The sequence below is a fragment of the Cynocephalus volans genome, chromosome 2, assembly GCF_027409185.1.
Source record: "Cynocephalus volans isolate mCynVol1 chromosome 2, mCynVol1.pri, whole genome shotgun sequence".
Lineage (NCBI taxonomy): Eukaryota > Metazoa > Chordata > Mammalia > Dermoptera > Cynocephalidae > Cynocephalus > Cynocephalus volans.
Window position 1 is genome coordinate 158,625,659 of NC_084461.1, and position 17,429 is coordinate 158,643,087.

At 43.9% G+C, this 17,429-nt stretch overlaps 1 pseudogene; it reads left to right on the plus strand.

Moving 5' to 3' along the window:
- Positions 1–334: 334 nt before the first annotated feature.
- LOC134370655 (pre-mRNA-splicing factor RBM22-like) lies at positions 335–16,703 on the plus strand (annotated as a pseudogene).
- The last annotated feature ends 726 nt before the right edge of the window (positions 16,704–17,429 follow it).

A 17,429-nucleotide genomic window follows, 5' to 3' on the forward strand; every position in this document is an offset into this window, starting at 1 on the left:
ACTTGAGCACGCTTGTCCCGGTTGGGAGGAGCTGCCGAGCCTCTGAGCCCGGCCGTCCGCTTGTCATCTGTCTAGGTCGTGCTATATATTCTCAGAAACGTTTGTAGCTTTCTTTAGTAAGTTTCACACATGGCTTATTAAAGTGACTCCTAGGGATTTACTTTTGCTGCCTCGTGAATAGGATCAACCTCGCCCCACCAAACCCCCGTCCTATCCTGATTGTCTCTTGCCGGTAAATAGTAAAGCTTTTGCTTATTGTTTGCGGTATCCGTTTCCTTGCTGAACTGTTTTCTGAATTCTTACTGTATTTGTGTATTAGTTCTTTTTTCCGATAATGTTGTCTGTTCAAGATTTTTACCGGCTGCACTGGCTGGTGCTTCTTGAACAAGGTTGTGTAATGGTATTAAAAACAGCTTGGTTTTGTACGGGTGGCTTAGGAGTCACCGGGATCACTGCGGATTTTCCTATTTCTCCTTTCGGCTCCGTCAGGGTTTTTTTGTTTTTCCATGTAGTTTGAGGCTGTAGTTTCCTGTGTACACATTTAAGATCGTTTTCTTCTTGGTGGATTGATCCTTTTATCATACGTAATGTCCCTCTTTGTCTCTAGTAATTTTCTTTGCCAGATATTAATATCAACACTCCCGCTTTCTTTTTATTGATGTTTGCGTGATATATCTTTTCCAATCTTTTCTTTTTAACCTACCTTTGTCGTTGAATCTGAAGTGAGTTTTTTATAGACATCAAGTAATTGGGTCGTGTTTTTTATAATCTACCCTGCCAATTTCTGACTTAAAATTGGTTTATTTAGATCATTTATATTTAAGGTAATCGTTGATTTGTTAGGATTTGTCTGCCATTTAACTATTTGTTTTCCATTTGTTTCATCTGTTTCGCATTCTCTGTTTCTTTTTCTTTTTGCCTCCTGTGGGATACACGAATTTTTTTTAGGATTTTATTTTGATTTTTAAAAATAATTTTTGAGTGTTTTTTTTTTTAATTTTAAAAAAGTGATTGTATTAGTTTTTCTAGGGCTGACTTAACAAATTACCAGAAATTTGGTGGCTTAAAACAACAAACATTTATTCTCTCACAGTTCTGGGATCCAGAAATCCAAAATCAAACTGTTGTTAGAGTTGGTTCCTTCTGGAGCCTCTGAGAGAGAATATGTTCATGCCTCTCTCCTAGCTTCTGGTGGCTGCTGCAATCTGACATTCCTTGGTTTGCAGCTGCAGAACTCCGGTCTCTGCTTCCTGGCTCTTTGTGTCTGTGTGTCTCAAATCTCCCTTTGCTTTCCTTTTATAAGGACACCCATCGTTGGATTTAGGGCCCACCCTAAATCCAGGGTAATCTCATGTTCAGATCTTTAATTGCATTGGAAAAAGACCTATTTCCAAAGAGGTCCAAAAAAGACTTATTTTCCAAATAAGTTTGCTTTTGCAGGTTTCAGGGATTAGGATTTGGGCATACGTTTTTGGAGGCCACTATTCATTCAGCCCACTACAGTGATTGGTCTGAGAGTTATAAATACACGTGTGACTTTTCACAGCTTGCTGGTAGCAACATGTTACCACTACAAGTGAGGTGTGAAAACCTTACTTCCATTTAGGTCCCTTTTCTTTTCTCATTTTAAAATATCCGTGTCTTGAGTATCGGATTGTGCTATAATTTTTGTTTTAATCATCAAAGGTGATTTATAAAACTCATGAGAATAATTTATTGTATTACCATATTTTTGCACTTTCCATTCTATTTTTTTCCTTCTTGATGATCCAAGATTCATTCTTTCATCATTTGCTTTCTGTATGAAGTAGTTCCTTTAGCCATTATTTAAGATATATGTCTGCTGGTGACAGTATCTTAGTTTTCTTTCATGTGAGAGTGCCTTTCATTTCTGAATGATAGTTTTGCCAGATATAAAATTCACATTTGATAGTTCTTTTCTTCTAGCACTGGAAAAATATTGTGGCACTTCCTTCTGGCCTCTATGTTTTCAAATGATAAATTAGCTGTCATTTGAATTCACGTTCCCGATAAGTAATGTATCATTTCTCTCTGGTTGTTTTTGAGATTTTATCTTTTCTTTAGTTTTGAGAAGTTTGCTTACAATGTGTCTTACATGGATATCTCTAGTTTTATCCTTTCTGGGGTATACTCAGCTTCTTGAATCTATGGGTTTATGTTTTCACCAAATTTGGAAAATTTCAGCCATTATTTCTCTGAATTATCTTTCAGCCCCACACTCACTCTTGCTCTTCTCCTTCTGATACTCTAACGGTACAGGCCTCTGAGGCGCTTTTCATGGTTTTAGTTAGTTTGTTTTTTAGTTTATTTTATCTCTGTTGCTCAGATTTGGTCAATTCTATTGCTCTGTCCTCAAGTTCGTTGATTCTGTCTTCTGCCCTCTCCACTCTACTACTGAGTCCCTCTAATAAGGTTTTTGCTTCAGTGATTATATATATTTATTTCAGTGATATATATATATATTGTATTTAGTATATATAGTATTATATATAATGTGTATATATTGTATTTAATTGTATATATATATTTAATTGGCAAACTTTATTTTCTCGAAGCAGTTGTTTTAGGTTTACAAAAAAAATTAAACCAAGTACGGAGAGTTCCCCTAAGCCCATTCGTCCCCAGACACAGTTTCTTCTGTAGTTAACATCTCGTATTAGTGTAGTGTTCGTATTTTTAAATTCTGTAATATCCCGTCTGGGTGTCCCTGTGTGGGTGAGGGGGGTCTGAGGCCCAAAGAAGAGCGAGAGCACTTCCCCGGCCACTTTCTCACTGTCACAGGGCTCCTAGTCAGTTCTTTTGCTGCTCACCTAGTGCTGTGGGTGAGGGACTCACCAACCACCTGGGAATAATATGGCGCCAATTTTAAGAAGGGTGGCGAGTAAGTGAGGTGTTCTGCATAAGCGCGGCTTTCCTCGCTCGCAGATGAAAGATCCTGTGGCCTGAGGAGCAATTAGATTACTCACAGCGATGAGAAGAATGGAGGCCAAAAGTCTCTCATCAGACTTAGACTGACTAGGAGTATCTGGATGAGGGAGGGCACGCTTTCCCATCCTATTACACCGCAGTGCTCCTTGCAGACATTCAAAAGAGCTCTCCCCTCTGACCCAGGAGCAGGGGGAGTCGGAGACCGCATCCTACACTCTCCCAGGAAAGCAGTGGGCGGCACCGCCCTCTGCTGGCCACTCCGCAGAACTGCAGAGGGCCATGCTAATGCTCCCCACTTTATGAGATATTCGCTGAGCATCTATCAGAGTCAGGGACCATGCCAGGAACTGAGTCTACACTGGTATAAAAAGATCTTACATTTGAGGTTGGCCGGTTAGCTCACTCGGTGGAGTGTAGTGCTGATAACACTGAGGTCAAGGGTTCAGATCCGCATACTGGCCAGCTGCCCCCACCTCCCCCCAAAAGATCCTGTATTTGACCAGAGGTTGAAACAGTAAGTCTAGGCAAACTGACTCCATTTTCCCTGCAGAGGACACTTTGTTACTTTTCCACTCCTCAGTCTTGAGACCCCCCCCCCCAGGGCAAATGATTACCTCAAGGGCTGCCCTGACAAAACAGACTGAGATAAGAGAGGAAACAGATATTTACTGAGTTGCAAAACCCTTCCCCAAGGCTTGTTTACTATAATTGTAAAAGTTACAGGTTAACCTTAAGGCCCCTTTAGGAATTCCCACCTGTTCACAAAGCATCAAGGTGACTGCTACAATGACCTTCCTGGGGTGACAATGATGAACACCACTGCCTACTGAGCATGCACCCATGACGCAACCAGGAAGAACTGAATGGACCACCTCCAGTGACACTGGTCTATACCCCTTAACTCTTTTCCCTATAAAATACCCTGAACAGCTCCCTTCGGGGGGCTAGCTTTACTGTCGCTACCCCCCTTATGCATAAGTCTATCTCCTCTTTTAATAAAGCGTTGCTTGCTTTACTGTTGGGTACATTGTTCGTTTCTATGACTTTGGAATCCAAGAGCCTAGTTTAATCACTGGCAAAAATCGGAAAGCTTTGGGCACCGGAGAGAACTCCAACTACAAGAGGCAAGTGGCCACTGGTATTTTGCTCCCATGTCTCTGCTGCTGGTAGATCTCTCCTGGAGTCCCTGGCCTAAATTCTGACAGGGCAATGCTTTATTCTCTTTACCTTTCTGTGATTTTCTGGGCCCTCTTCTGTTTGGTTGGATTGTATCCACTCCTGTATAGATGCACCCTGGAGGGCTCCTGGCTATGCTTTGTTTTTCTGATTTAAATCCAGTTGATACTTTTCTTCTTTATGCTGAAAACAGTGGGGAGAACTGCTTTTATCAATTACTGTTAATGGAATAGTTTGGCCCCCGCTGATTGGGACTAGGGTAATCTGGACCCCACTGCTCCTTTCTTTGTTTGTTTGCTTGGTTAAACATTTAGCTGAGTACTGGTAATCTGAATAAACCTTCCAATCCTTGCATCAACTTTTGGACTTTCTGGTCATTTGTTTAAGGCGAGAGGGCAAGCTGAGGCTGACCTGTCAGTAACAAGGTGAGCAACACACTAAACATAATGACAGAAATTATCGTTGCAAATGCAGTAAACAATCACAGGATACAGAGAACAACCTGGGGATACACTGTAGGTTGGGAGGTCAGGGAAAGCCTCTTGAGAAGATGATAGTCTTGAACAGCATGTGCAAAGACACTTGAAGGAGGAGTAGGGTAGTTTTAAAAAATGGAAACAAGATCAGAGAGCCAGAAGCACAGAGGGAGTGGGGTTTTGAGAGCTGATTAGCAAAATACCTTCCCAATGTACGTGATAATTGGGAAAAGAGAGATTAACACGCAAGGATCATATTCCATGTGTTCACATTATAGACTGGCCAAAGTTTACAGATTCTCCCCACAATATGCCAGACTTGTGACTTCCACCATTGTATGGATATCGAACCTGCCCACTTCTAATAGATTGACCATTAACCTCCTCCTGGGGTGACTATTGAGGGCACACTCCTGGTGACACATTTTTCATGTTATTTGTTGCCATTCCTGTCAATTAGCTGACTCTGTCCATACCATTATGGCCCTTGAAAATAAACAGTGCCACCATGTTAGCGAAACAATCTACAGTCTGATAATAGTGTGCTTTTTGTCACAAAGACGACCCAACCATGGCCATGAGTTCAAGTATTTGATGGACATTCCACAGGCATCACCAACTCTGCAGTCCTTGCTCCTCCTGGCCCACACCCCTCACTAGAGCAGTCTGGCCGGTGAATACAGCCATCCCCAGAAAAGAGATCATCTCCTCTTGGCCTCTTCCAGGTTAATGATCAGGACAAAGGGTTTATATAGATAACAGACATCCATTTTGAAAATACAGGATCCCACATTTTCCCTTGTGGATGAAAGGTCTTGGTGTGACTGGAAATAAAAAAGTTATAGGTACTGGATGGGACACACTGATGCTGTGCTGAGGGAGAGTAAGCAGCAACCCTGGCACCTGGGACCTTGGGTACAATAATGCTCTCTAGCTTTGTGTGCACCACCACTCTACCTGAGGGAAGCCGCAGCTGCAGTGGCAGTCTCACCTGCTGCGGATTGTCACCCCTCCCCTTGTGCTATGAAGACAGAAAGCCAAGGATGACATCACAGTTACAACTGACATGTGATACTGCTCATGTGACTGAACCACACTAATGGAATGGTGATCCAAATTGAGCTTAAGAACAAATTCCAAATTGATGTGACTGTGAAAGAAAGTGAGCAGAGATGCCGGGTACTGTTCAAGCTTTATTTAAGAAAGAAATCTGCCGGGCTGTGCTCAAAATGGAGGACAGCCCCGGGCTGCCCTGAAAATGGGGGACAGCACCAGGTGTGGGGGTGGTAGAGCTTATAGAGGTATGTTGGCGCCAAGAGCTGGGTGATGTAATTCCGGGGTGGGGATTGAGTTAGGTCACGGGAATGGAGAGTTCTGCGCATGCGGAAATGCCAAAAGTTTCATTTTCTCTGAAACCATGAGGCTTCTTGTGAAAGAGAACGGGGGAGTGGAGAAGGTGGGCAGCACCATTTTGTACTTGGGCTTGTCTAAGATGGCACTGGTTACATTGCAGATCTATTAGATTGGGGTTTTTACATGAGGAAAGTGAGTCATGAAATGTCTCTCTGTGAGGGATTGGCGGATTAGTCTTGTAAATCTAAAAGAAGAAATGGAAGCAAAAATATAAAACAGAGTTTTATTTGGGCCAGATTTTGGGATTGCCACCCAGGAAACAAAAGCCCAAGTTGCCTTAAATCTGTTGTAAACAGATTTTTAGAGGGAGAAAGTGAGAAATTCAGGGGCAGTCTCAAAGTTATTTGCTAAAAAATTTACATTGGTTTACTCAAATAACATATGCTACTGACTGCCTTTTTGCTATATTTATTACTATATTGCTCTTTGTGTCATAAATTCCAGGAACATTACAACAAAAAGAAAAGTGGGCAGGGTAGGGAGGGCTGGCCGGTTAGCTCAGTTCGCTAGAGCACAGCCTTGTAACACCAGGGTTAGGGGTTCGGATCCCTGTACCAACCAGCTGCCAAAACAGAGAGGGTCACATTGTACAATTATTGGTAACATTTGAGTAATCTATACCCACAGTGGCATTGCCTAGTCTGGAAACTGCTACTGGAGTGTTTTTGGTTTTTTTTAGCAATGATCCTAGATAAGGGTTAGGGGGACGTGACTGAAGCCCTATACTCCTCTCTGTGCCTGTTAAATTTAGCAAAACTTGCATTCCTTAGATTGTTCTGAGCTAGCTACTTTCTTTCTCAGTCTAACTTCCTTGGGTGAGTCATAGGGACATAATGTATGACAGCCTGGCCTTAGAATACATCCTTACTGTTTAAATGGGACTTGCTGAACACTCTATGCCCTCCCTCTCACCCCCTGCAGTATTTCTGGCCAACACTGAGCACATAATGTTGCAGGAAAAGAGCAATGGAAATGGGGTGTGGTAGGACTGGGGAGCAGCACTGCTGGGTCTGAAGGAGAGGGCTGATGGAAGAGGCTGACATGCTCAGTCCGAGGAGAGAGGCTGGGTCGCCCAGAGACGGTAAATGAGAATCACGCTCTAGGCACAGGACCTAGAGAGTGCTGGGGCAGAAAAGGAGTGATCTCTTTTCTCCCCATCGAAGGGTCACGGCTGGCTGCCACCCTTACAACAAAAGACAGATTAACAAGAAAAAGCACCACAAATTTATTAATGTGCATAAGTGCAGCGGAGCCACACAAAAAATTGTGAAAATTCAAAGAAGGGCCAGATGCTTGACACAAATACCTCCTTCATTGAGGAGAGGGGAGTGACAGGGTGTAAATGAATGCTCCTAGACAGACAACGGTTTGTAAATGATTCTTTTTGAAATGTGAATGAGCCTGAGAGGCGGACATTAACTTGTGAAAAAGTCCATCCAGGTGTGATTGGATTCCTCAGACTTTTCTGCATAGATAATGAAATCTCAGAAAGGGGATGGAAGGCCATTGTGTTCTTTGGCAGGTCCAGTCTTAAGGTAGACAAGGAGATAGCAGAGCAAAGTGTCTTCCAACATCTGCTGAACTTCAGGGGCCTTCCGCTTAAAATAATTAGCATATCTGCCATCTTTTGGGGTGAAATTTCCTGGATTCCTTCAAGAGATGGCAAGCGGAGGGGGTGGGAAGTGGGCTGTGGTCTTGGGAACACCCATCAATGCGCACAAAGGAGGGAGGGGAAGAGTACCCTGACCCTCCCCACATCTCTATCCCCTTCTAAGTTCCTGCAGTTCTGCCTCAGGAAGGGCAGAGTTTTGTACCCCACCCCCTTCCTCACCCCAGGCCATTGGTGTGGTAGGGGCAAGGGGACATATCCCCTTCAACCCCCTACAGTTTCTCTGAAAAGTCATCTGATAAACAGATTAATATGAAGAAGAGGAATAGCAAATTTTATTGTATCATAGTTTTACGTGACACAGGAACCTTCAGTATGAAGACCCAAAGATATATGGAAAACTGGCCATTTTTAGGTTTAGGTTCTATGAGGCAGGCACAGCCACGTAGAAATGTGATTGGACAAGAAAAGTATGATCTAACGCCCGTAGACTGAGTGGGGAAACCCAGCAAGGCCTGTCTGCAGCATTCATTTTTCCAGGGTATGGGGCAGGACCCTTTCTGGAATGGGGTCCTATGACTTTCAATCAGACAAAGTAGGGCAGAGAATTTCTTTATGGCCAGCTCCAAGACTGAAAGGAAGATTATGTTACCGACAGGTCCGGCTAGCTTGCCGTCTCGCCTTAAACAAATGACCAGAAAGTCCAAAAATTGATGGAAGGATTGGAAGGTTTATTCAGATTACCAGTACTCAGCTAAATGTCTAAACAAGCAAACAAACAAAGGGAAAAGAGGAGCAGTGGGCCTAGTCCCAATCTGCTGGGCCAACCTATTCCATTAACAGTAATTGATAAAAGCAGCTCTCCCCACTGTTTTCAGCATAAAGAAGAAAAGTATAGACTAGATTTAAATCAGAAAAACAAAGCATAGCTGCTGAGCCCTCCAGGGTGCATCTATACAGGAGTGGATACAATCCAACCAAACAGAAGAGGGCTCAGAAAATCAGAGAAAGGTAAAGAGAATAAAGCATTGCCTTGTCAGAACTTAGGCCAGGGACTCCAGGAGAGATCTACCAGCAGCAGAGACATGGGAACAAAATAGTCCCAGTAGCCACTTGCCCCTTGCAGCTGGAGTCCTCTCCGGTGCCCAAAGCTTTCCAATTTTTGCCAGTGATTAAATTAGGCTCTCAGATTCCAAAGTCATAGAAATGAACAATGTACCCAACAGTAAAGCAAGCAACGCTTTATTAAAAGAAGGATAGACTTATGCATAAGGGGGGTAGCCACAGTAAAGCTAGCCCCTGGAGGGGAGCTGTTCAGGGTCTTTTATAGGGAAAGGAGTTAAGGGGTATAGACCAGCGTCACTGGAGTTGGTCCGCTCTGTTCTTCCTGGTTGTATCATGGATGCTTGTAGCAGTCACCTTGATGCTTTGTGCACAGGAGGGAATTCCTAAAGGGGTCTTAAGATTAATCTGTAACTTTTACAATTATATTAGACAAGCCTTGGGAAGGGGTTTTGCAACTCAGTAAATATCTGTTTCCTCTCTTATCTCAGTCTGTTTTGTCAGGGCAGCCCATGGGGTAATTATTTGCCCTGCAGGTCTCATGACTGAGGAGTGGAAAAGTAACAAAGTGTCCTCGTCAGGGAATATGGAGTCAGTTCGGTTCACAGGCCTAGCCTTACTCTGTTTCAATTAGTGTGTATCTATGACCTGCCTTGGGGAAGAGGGATTCTATTTCTGTGGCTGCCTCTGGAGAATGAGTCTGGGAGACAGGAGGGCGGGAGAATTCAGAGAAAAACTTTGCTTTTGAGGCTGCTTCTAGGGCATTTACTTTGGGGTATCACTTTCTGGGCCCCAACACAATCTAATTGTTGCCTGCACCAGGGCTTCACCGGTGGGCTGTGGCACCACAGTGCATGAAGACCCTGTGTCAGGAAGCCCGGGGACTTCTCTTCTCCACCCCCTAACCATTTGGGGGTTGCACCAGGAGACCCTGGTTTCTCTATTCATCTCTACCCTGATTAATATGCCTGACATTTGCCCCAGGCAATGTCAGATCAGATTTCTCCTTGAAATTTTTGTCTTCTAACTTTTTAAGTTCCTCCAAACTTGGGCAAAACCAGCAAACTTGTTAGCAGCCCTTTAATGTTGGGGAGACAGCAGGGGCTTCCCAACCTCCTGTCATGTTGTATTGAGACCTCAGTTTTAACCCCATCATTTTAATTTTATTTTTCCTACTGTTCAATAACCATCTTAAGATTTCCTCTCTGCTGGGGCAAGTCTTGGGACTCTTCCCTTTCTCTTTCCACTTAGTTTCACTCCTATCAGTATTTGCTTAATTCACCTTATTTCTTCTAACCATTTACAAATTTCCACCTTGTTGGGAGGAGCCTTTCACTCTCCCCTCTGCCTTCCCCTGATGTTTTTAATTACCCTCGTGAGGGGAAGCTGACACATCAAACTTGATAAGGCTTCTTGGACTGTTGCCTGATTTTGCAGCAGTAAGTTTATTTGGGGCATTCACATGAAAGGGGTAACATTTACCGTAACCTGGACATTGGACATATGCAGCGGGTGAATATTCCCCTCATTACAAAGCCGGTCCCACACGGCTTGCGTACAAAGCATATTGATTGCTTCATCTGAGGTATTCCACATGACATTTATAGAGGGAGACAGTACAGTCCCTCTTCTCAGGGTAAATAGACCTTACAGTGGCTTTTATCCTACCTATCCTGCTGGCTGTTCTTTCTGGAAGAACCGCCTGTGTAGCTGGGTCATATATAGCATGTGTGATTCTTCCACAGTGAGCTGTGGGTCCTGCATCAACACAAACATGCTCTTCCTCTCCACAGCATTTAAATCCAAGATACTCCTTATAATACCAAGGTCACCGTTTCAGATCCCCATACCAACCAGCTGCGCCCCCCCCTCCGAATAAATAAAATAAAATAAAACCAAGATACTGCGATATCACCAAGGTCTGCTGCATCCCCTGGTCTCGGTGGCTTCTTGGTTTTGCTCTCCACCACGCTGACAACCTACTTGGTGATCAGAGGTCTTTCTGCTCTCCTGGCCAGCTGTTGTACTGTTTCCCTTTGTAGGTGGCTTTGAGGATAGTGGCTCAGACAGACTGACATCTTAGCTTGGTCCAGACTCTAGACCCAACCCAGCACTTTGCTTTGCTTTCAGTTTGGCTACTACACATAGCGATAACCAAGAGATTGAATGTCTAGACCAAGAGATTGAATGTCTAGCGTGCTTCTCATTGTTTTGCATTTCTTCTGTGTTCTATGGGCCAGCTCCTCAGCAGTTGTGAAAGAGTAAGGCTAGGCCTGTGAACCAAACTGACTCCATTTTCCCTGAAGAGGACACTTTGTTACTTTTCCACTCCTCGGCCATGAGACCCCTCAGGGCAAATAATTACCCCATGGGCTGCCCTGACAAAACAGACTGAGATAAGAGAGGAAACATATTTACTGAGTTGCAAAACCCCTCCCTAAGGCTTGTCTAATATAATTATAAAAGTTACAGATTAACCTTAGGACCCCTTTAGGAATTCCCTCCTGTGCACAAAGCATCAAGGTGACTGCTACAATGACCCTCCTGGGGTGACAATGATGAACACCACTGCCTACTGAGCATGCACCCATGATGCAACCAGGAAGAACTGAATGGACCACCTCCAGTGACACTGGTCTATACCCCTTAACTCTTTTCCCTATAAAATACCCTGAACAGCTCCCTTCGGGGGGCTAGCTTTACTGTCGCTACCCCCCTTATGCATAAGTCTATCTCCTCTTTTAATAAAGGTTGCTTGCTTTACTATTTGGGTACATTGTTTATTTCTATGACTTTGGAATCTGAGAGCCTAATTTAATCACTGGCAAAAATTGGAAAGCTTTGGACACCAGAAAAGACTCTAGCTGCAAGAGGCAAGTGGCTACTGGGACTAATTTGCTCCCATGTCTCTGCTGCTGGTAGACCTCTCTCCTGGAGTCCCTGGCCTAAATTCTGACAAGGCAATGCTTTATGCTCTTTAGCTTTCTGTGATTTTCTGAGCCCTCTTCTGTTTGGTTGGATTGTATCCACTTCTGTATAGAGGCACCCTGGAGGGCTCAGCAGCTATGGTTTGTTTTTCTGATTTAAATCTAGTCGATACTTTTCTTCTTTATGCTGAAAACGGTGGGGAGAGCTGCTCTTAATTACTGTTAATGGAACAGGTTGGCCCGGCTGATTGGGACTAGGCTATACTGGACCCCACTGCTCCTCTTTTCTCTTTGCTTGGTTAGACATTTAGTCGAGTACCTGTAATCTGAATAAACCTTCCAATCCTTGCATCAACTTTTGGACTTTCAGGTCATTTGTTTAAGGAGAGAGGGCAAGCCGAGTCTGACCTGTTGGTAACAGTTGGGTCCCACCATCATCTCTGAATTCCGTTTGTAACCTTGACCTTTGGTAAATTGTGGCACAGGTGCAGTTTTATACCACGGCTAACTAGGTAGCCACGCAGAGATCTGAGGTTCTTTCTCCCCTCCTCTTTCATCCCCTTATTTAATGCTCCAAGCCTCAATTCTCTCCTTTTAAGTTGCAGATGTTCCTTCAGTAGTCGTTTTCTGGATAATAATTTAAACATATGTAATATAATATAAATTATTATATTTATTATGTTACTTGTATATTTTTATATTCATTATATAAAAATATAATCCCATAGACCCGTTTCTGCACAGTTTGGGGGACAAGTTTGTTGACACTACTTTTCTTCTCTATGATCCTACTTTCACAACTCTTCCTCTTGAACAACTTGTGTCGTCCTTCACATACACGCACAAGCCTCCTTATTTTCACTTTTTTAACTCTGAGAGAGGCAGGAAAGAACAAAGTAACCAAAGTGTTTTTCCTGTTCTCTCGCTCAGCTGTCAGCACAGCATGCTTCCCTGACCTGGGTCACCACACGTTTCAGGATTTTCCCGCCACCAACAAATTCTGCAGTGGATACCAGCTGACTGTCCTATAATTCATTCAGTCCTGACACCATCTACCTGGGTATGGTGTCAGATCTACAGGATGAGGGCTTAGTCCCACAAGACTGCCCCACGTCAGATGCCAGTCTCAGGTAGTAGGTTAGCACCTACAAGGGATCTTCAAGAAGTTCATGGAAAGATTAGCATTATCTTTTAATTTCATTTTTTCCCACAGACTTTTTGAAGTACCCTTGTATTCTTCTGACCAACTAGCTACAAATCAGGGGTTCCCACAACCCCCTCCTCAGGTTTAATTAATTTGCTAGAGCTACTCACAGAATTCAGGGAAACACTTTGCTTATGTGCACCTGTTTATTATAAAGGATGTCACAGGGTACAGAGGGACAGCCAGATGGAAGAGACGCACAAGGAGAGGTGTGGGAGGGGCCTCAGAGCTTCCATGCCCTCTCCAGAGATACCACTCTCCAGGAACTCCCATGTATCTAGCTAAACAGAAGCTCTCCAAACCCAGTCCTTTTGGGTTTTTAAAGCAAGCTTCATTACATAGGTGTGGCTGATTAAGTCACCAGCTTCTAGTGATCATCTTAACTTTCACCCTGTCCATCTCCATGGAGACTGGGGAAGGGGCTGAAAGTTCAAACCTTCTAATCATGCCAGGGTCTTTCTGATGACCAGCCCCCCTCCTGAAGCTATCCAGGTGTCTCCAGCCATCAGTCATCTCATTAGCATACAAAAGGCACCCTTACAGATCTTGAGATTCCAAGGGTTTTAGGAGCAGAAAAGGGGACAAAGGTAAAATATACATATTTCACAATGACTAAAATGAGGCAAATAGGTACGACCACAGCCCTCTGTGCACTATTGCTTTCCCGTGGAGAACACAAGTTTTGTGAGAACTTGTGACGAGGTAGATTGATTTAGCTTATGCCATTTTTACCGTTTGAAAAGTGTTCTTGTTTGAAAGCCCCCCCCAACACCTGTGGTGAAAATTGAAGGTTAAAAATTGTCCTATACTTAGAAAGAAAAATTTTAAATTCTGCCTGCTTTTGCTGTTTCCCACCTATGCTGTCCCTGACTGATAACACCAAGAGCTGTATCCGGATTCGTCTAGACAACCTAAGGAGGAAGCTGCCCTGTGGAAGTTTTTGCTGTCCCTAAGTGATTAACTGGCTTATCTTGTCTTCTGTAACCAGCTTGCACTAGGCCTCGTAAAACCCCCTCCCTCCTCACACCAGGAGGGAATGTGTGTGACTATATGATAACTTTAAGTATGTGACTACATGATAACTTTGTGTGACTGTATGATTTTTTGCCTGTGTGACTACGTGCCTTTAAAAGACCCCTTAAACTTAAACTCAGGGCTGTCCTCTTCCGAGACTTTCTTGGAGAGACAGGTGCTGGCCGGCCAATAAAACCCCCTTTTTAAATTCTCAGTTGAGTGTTCTGGTTCCTTTTCTGTGAGGCAGCCTCACAACAAACTCAGTTGGCTGATGGGTCACTGGAAGGCCCCCATTATCTCCCTCCTGGTGAAAGGGACCTTAGCCAGAAAAATGAGCATCTTTGGGGTAACTAAGACCAAGCAGAACATTTCAGTCAGCCCTTTACTTGGGAACTGATGATCATCAATTTCTTGAGGTGAGCAGAAAAATTGAGAGAACGCCCGGAGTTGAAATCACCCCCTCTTATATTGAGTTTGTGCACCTACAGTGAAGGACTGAAAATAAGTTTCTTGTTTTTCTTACCTCTCTAATCAGCTGCGAACAAGAGGAGATACAAGAGAGAGGCAAGACAACCTAGCTGGTTGTTAACTCCCCCTCTTACTTAAAGGAAAACAGCATCCACGTTAATTAGAAATCCAAGTCAGGTATTTTTATGATGTTTGACTAAGGTTATTATCCTCAAGCTCTCCCTAGGAGATAAGGACTCCAACCTCTAGGTAACATCAAGGACTTGAAGCTGACCACAGACTCTGTGATGCTGAAATTTCCAGTCCATCATGGGACCCTGACATTTCAGACCATCTGCTGCTTCCAGACTCCCCCTCCCATACACCTTTTTTTCTTCAGAGCAAAGATCCTTACCTCATCTTCTTGCCTCTTCCCCTTTATAATCCCCAGAATAGGCATCAAAAGGCATGATGATTTTAGCCTGATCATCTCCCAGATGCTGGTTATCTGAATAAACCTAATCCTTGCACCAACTTCTGGACTTTTGAGTCATTTGTTTAATGCAAGAGGGCAAGCAGAGCCTGGTCTGGCAGTAACACTGGGGCAGAATGAACATTCTCAGCTGGGGTGGGGTTGCTTCAAAACCTCTGACTCGTGTGTTCAATTTCAGGCAGAGGCGCACAGCTAGCACCCACCGGCATGAGTAGTCCAGCCACGAGTCAGTTACCCCCCAGGCCTGGGTGCAAGCATATCTTGCTGGGACTTAAGCACCACCACCCTGGGCTCAGAGGCCTATGCTCCAAGACAGTCTGGTCTGTTCATTAAACCCCTGTAAGCAGGTTTGGTTTGAATACCAAGGACAATACAAACAGGGTTGCCCATGAGGACACTGTTGCTGTTTTTCATGGGGAAGACCATTAACGCCTACATCGACTGAGCTAACCAGCCAGCCCTCCAGAATTTTTTAGAATCCCTATCCCAGTTAAAGTCAGGCACGTTTTCTCCCACTTAACCAGTCAAACAGTTAGCATAAGGGTCACCCTGAAGGGATTAGGCTGATGTAATCAAAGTCCCCAATCCTTAAATCAATCAACAAAGTACTTCCTGGTTGGGCTTGATTCAATCAAGTGGGTGAGATATATACTTTCTCCTCTTTTTCAGGGGAAGACACCAAGGCTCAGAGATTCCCAGCTCCCAACTCCCACTTTGGAAACTACCTCTCTGAGTTCCAGCACCCTCAACAAGCAGAACTAGGAGGATTCGGACTTCCCCATTCTATGCCACACGTGACTTGGAGAAAACTCATATATCCAAGTGACCAAAGAAAAGTATGGAAAGGAATGCAAAATCTGTGCCAGGCCATTTATAGTGTTTTGCTGGTTCTCTGGGGTCCACATGTGTTTCAGTATGATGGGAGTGTGCCAAACGCAGTAAATTGAAGAACGAATGTCAGACCTGCCTCCTAGCCTAGACTATGGCCTGCCTCCCTGACCCCCCCAAGTTTGGATGCAGCATTGTCTTGTAAAGATGACATGCTGAAGTCAGATGGCAACAAAGACTACTACATGCAGAATATGCAGAGAGAGATTTCTAACTCTGATGGAACATGGCCAGTTGGTATGCTGGGCCAGGCCACACCCTACAGAAGGAATCAGCCCTACATTTACTCCTTCTGGGTGAAAGAAGCGTGTCAGAGAGGAGAAGAGCGTCCATACATGAGAAGCCTACAGATCCAGATGACCCCTTGTTGATCAGAATATCAAAGACCATCATTATGGAATCAACAATCCTGTATCAGATAAGATTCTAAAGTGGGCTTCAACCATTCCTTGTCTGAACCCACCAGAGGACAAGACTATCACCACACGAGATGCTGGTGGTCTGGGCAATGCCATTGCAGAGACAGATCTAAGAAATCATTTCTATGAGTTCAGAGAGATCTGGACCATCACTGTTGTGTATAGACAGCAGTGTAATTTCATCCAGTTTTCCACAAGGCAGGCTGCAGAAGTGGCTGCTGTCCTTTAATAAGTTGATTGCCGATGACTGCAAATTCAATGTGAAATTGGGAAGATTCTGAGTAGCCAGAGGAAAAGAAAAAGAGAAGGATGGAACCATACACTCTGTGGTCAAGCCAGAGCCTGTTCCAGGACTGCCAGGAGCTCTTCCTCTTCCTCCTGCAGCAGAAAAAGCAGCCTGTGCCAACCACTTCAAATTATCCCCAAGTGGTCCTTCAGCTGTGATGGACATTACCCTGTCACTAGCCCCTGCTATTGCCCCATCTCCACCCCCAGGTTTTTGGCCACACATGTCCCAACCAATTGGACCACCTTCTCCTTTCATGAGGGCTCCAGGACCAATCCACTATCTTTCTGAGGACCCACAAAGGATGGGAGCTTATGCTGGAAAACACAGCAACCCCTAGCCCATTATTAACACTCTGAAGCTCTATGGAAGAAAGGTTACTTAAAAATCCCAGCTAATGAATCTTGGAATAAATATGTTTTTCCTTTCATTGTGAGCTTAGCAATATTTCAGGCTTGAGATCAGTGACTCCATTTTGGGCAGCTGACTCCATATTGAACTGTTGATGAACTTTGACACCCACAAAGGGATTTAAGAACCAAGCTCTTTCACAAACATCTGCACTTCCAGCAATGCACAATACTAGGAAACTGACCTAATCTATAGGATACTGTGAGTATAGCTTTTCCTTGCACGTTGTCACAAATGCCTCACTTTACTAATGATTAAAGATTTCTTTGTTTCACTAACCAATGAAATAATCTGACAAACAACTTTTCTAATCTAAAAATAAATAAATTTCTTATAAATGTAAGTCCCCTTGTTACAGATGTCCAGGTCTCACTGCTCTTGGCTCAGAAACAAAAGATTCATCATTCCCAAATGTCAGTGCAAGGCAGGAAGTTTATTATCAGACATCTGAGGAGACAGACTAGAACTGTTTCTCTGCTTTAGGATTTCAGGGGGTTTATATGAGAAAAAAGGACAAAGGCAGAAATGTGTTGAAAGATACAACAGGGATAGGGTTGGTGACTATGTGCAGATCAGCATGTCTTAATCTTCGTCCTGTGAAGCCTGGAGTCAGACTCCTTGGCTCTGGTTCTGTCTCCTTCCCAGGGCACCTGCA